Here is a 3,485-nt window from a genome sequence, read left to right as displayed (position 1 = left end):
CCAAGTTTGCCTATGAAGAAATGAAGTTCAAAGCAACAACAACCGATTCTACAAATCAAACTATACTTGCAGAAGTAGTAAGTGAAATAAGTGAAGGTTTCAGGGTTTATTTGCCTCCGAAATTTACTATTAAGCAAAATTTAAGGTATTTATTTTATTTTATTTTATTACTGCAGCGATGTATAACTAGTTAAATATCTTTACAGGCGAAATCGCTCAAAAAATAACATTCCAGTTCCTTTGCCAGAGTCCATAGCAAGTCTTGAAATTGCAGATGAATTCAAAGTTACCAGCCTGAAAACTAGATTTCTGCGATTCATTATATTCACAAGTTCTACTGGTATTGGACTTCTAAAATGGACGGAATCGTGGTACATAGATGGGACATTTAAAGTAGTTCCGTCATTATTTTTCCATCTTTACACAATTCAAGTCAGTTATGACCGACTTTGAGATGGCTTCTATAAAGGTGGTTCAAGAAGTATATCCCCTAGTTGATATCCGTTGCTGATTCTTTCACCTTTGCCAGTGTGTTTACAGAGTAGTTGAACGAGGTGGCCTTCAAGTTTTATACGAGAATGATCCCGAATGTCGAATGGTTCCTAGTCTCGCATTGGTTCCGCCAGAGGACGTAAAAGAAGTATTTATCAAACTAGCTGAACTCTTACCTCCTAACTTACAACCATTATTAGATTATTTCGAGGACAATTTTATTGGAAGAACTGTACGAACAAGACAGGCTCGCTTTCCTATACACATGTGGAATCATTACGATGCAGTGGTACGAGGTCTAGACAAGACAAACAACGCTGCGGAAGCCTGGCATCGTGGTTTATCATCGCATATTTGTGCCACCCACCCAAATATATGGAAATTTTAAGAAAACTTTAAAAAAAAAGAAGCGCTTGCCTGTACCGATTTGGCAAGTAACACCTCCACTGCCGGTACCCTAACTTCAGCTTTTGCACTAATCTACTCTTCTGCTCATTTTATTTCTATTCTCTTTCTCTAGTTTCTTACTTTGCACCTGGGTTCTTCCAACCCTCACATTTTCAGCCTTTTCGGCTCTCTTTTCTGTCACTCTTTTTCTGTACTATTCACCATGCCGTAATTATTGGCCTTTGTACTTACATTAATTTATAACTCCTGTAGTATGGAAGCTTTTATAGTTTTTCCGTGGAGCAGGAGTATAAAACAGACACTCAATGTACCGATTTGGAAAAAATAAATCGTGGGGAACGCGTCACAATTATAAAGGAATATAGTGTTGTTAATTTTTCGGAAAAATAAAATCATGGAAGGAAAACTTCTTATATTTTTTTTGGAAAAATAAGGTAAATTTCCGGAAAAAAGGCCTCGGTCATTTTCCGGAAATTTTCCGACTTACAACACTAAAGGAATACAAGGCGTCAAAAGAAAGACTTCAAAATCTTGCCACCTGTTACGACGTACACGACACAATGTCCTATTTAAAAGGGGTTGCTCATTATTTTGATTTTTAAATGTATACAATACATTTTTATTATTTTATTCATTTTTATGTATTTTTATTATTATTATTATTATTTACTTATTTATATTCACTAGCACCGAAACGACCTACGCACCGAAACAGCCGGCACCGAAACGACCAACTCACTGAAACAGCTACAACGAAATAGCCGGCAGCGAAAGTGCCCACACCGAAATAGCCTAGACCCCTTCAAATTTTAAACGCACTCTCGCGAGGGATTTTATTGCCCATGGGGCACTTTAGTTCCTTTTTTAAACAGTGCGACTAATGCTATGAGCTATTCAAACCTCACTTCAAACTTGATATTGGTTAAGCTTATAGCTTCGTGTAAAATAATTGAAGATGGAATAGACTATACGCATGCGGTTGCAGATTGACAGGTAAAATCAGCAGGGGTCTCTAATCCGATAAGTGGTTCATTGAAACATTTCGTTTAAGCTCTTCCCCTTTTCCTTGGGTAGGTACATTTTTACTTTTTATACCAGGACCAGAGGTTTTTCCATTTCAGAGAAAAATAACCAGACCGAAATATTTTTTCGTGGTATACCATATCGAGCAAAACACGAGTTTTTTAAAAAAAAATTCGGAAATTTGTTGATTATTTGCATAATTTATCCATTACAATTGTGGATAAATCTAAAACGTGAAAATAATATAGAGTAAATCTCGGTTTAGCATCGTACGAAACGTGGACTAGAGATTGAAAAAATTTGATGTCTAATGAGCAGTTTGCATCTTTTTTGTTTGAAATATGGTAAGTCAATATTTAGTTTTAATTCGTTTGTCAACTACGTGAAATGTAAATATATTATTTGCTGGTTCAATGAAGTTTTTAAATAAGCTATATTAATATTAATAATTTAATAATATTAATAATTTAATATTATTATTAATAATTTAATAATATTAATAATTTAATATTATTATTAATAATATTAATAATTTAATATTATTATTAATAATATTAATAATTTAATAATATTAATAATTTAATAATATTAAAAATTTAATATTATTAATAATTTAATATTATTAATAATTTAATATTATTAATAATTTAATATTATTAATAATTTAATAATATTAATAATTTAATAATATTAATAATTTAATAATATTAATAATTTAATATTATTAATAATTTAATAATATTAATAATTTAATAATGAAATGAAATGGGGTTTAATGTGTACCAAAACAATAAAATTGTATCAGCAAGTTGATACACACACTACAAAAAGGTATTCAGAAAGTTAAAAAGTAATACAATTTGGTATATGTATAGAAATATTTTCCTTGGAGTATGAGTAAATTAACGATACAAAGTCGAATTCATTTGGGGAAAACAAAATTGAAGAACATTTACAAATTTCTCAAATCTTTCAATTTGCAATCGAAAAAATCAATTACCTGACCAAATTTATTGGCAGTTTTTAGTATCCGATTTAATGGGTGTAATTCGCTAATATTCGTTTTAAACATCGTATAATTTCTAGTGTTATAGTTAGGAACACATATATTGATTTCTGATAAAATATTGGAACATGGTAAGTAATTTTGAAAGAGTTTATACAAAAATATAAGTTCTGATTTCTCTCGCGATTTATAAAGCGTAGGTAAACCAATGTCTTTGAGAATATTTTGGTAATTATAACGACATTTATGTTTTAGGAAATATAAATATAAATTATCAATAATTTTCTTTGAATACTTTCAATGTTATTTAAAAGATATTCACTACAGCCACCCCAAGTAATTGATCCGTACATAGCTCTCGATCGAATTAAGCTTTGATATAATAATATAAAATGCCGACTAGAATTTAAATTTTTGATAATTTTAAGGATGCACGAGCTAACGGTTTTTTGAATATGCTCTTTGAAATAAAGGCCCTGATCTAAAATTACAACTAGGTCACGTACGCTACTTTTTCTATTAATGATGTCATCATTTATTTTATAAGTGTACCTTA

At 30.6% G+C, this 3,485-nt stretch overlaps 1 long non-coding RNA gene across 1 annotated transcript; it reads left to right on the top strand.

Annotated features, from left to right (window-relative positions):
• Window positions 1-448: 448 nt before the first annotated feature.
• LOC149922423 (uncharacterized) lies at window positions 449-918 on the top strand. Its single transcript, XR_016477445.1, has 3 exons — window positions 449-469; window positions 530-631; window positions 693-918. It is a non-coding gene; the product is annotated as an uncharacterized LOC149922423 (long non-coding RNA).
• The last annotated feature ends 2,567 nt before the right edge of the window (window positions 919-3,485 follow it).

Source organism: Leiobunum rupestre, chromosome 11, assembly GCF_980474605.1.
Source record: "Leiobunum rupestre chromosome 11, qqLeiRupe1.1.hap1, whole genome shotgun sequence".
NCBI lineage: Eukaryota > Metazoa > Arthropoda > Arachnida > Opiliones > Sclerosomatidae > Leiobunum > Leiobunum rupestre.
Note: the sequence above shows the minus strand (reverse complement) of the source record. Positions and strands in the feature narration are given on the sequence as shown.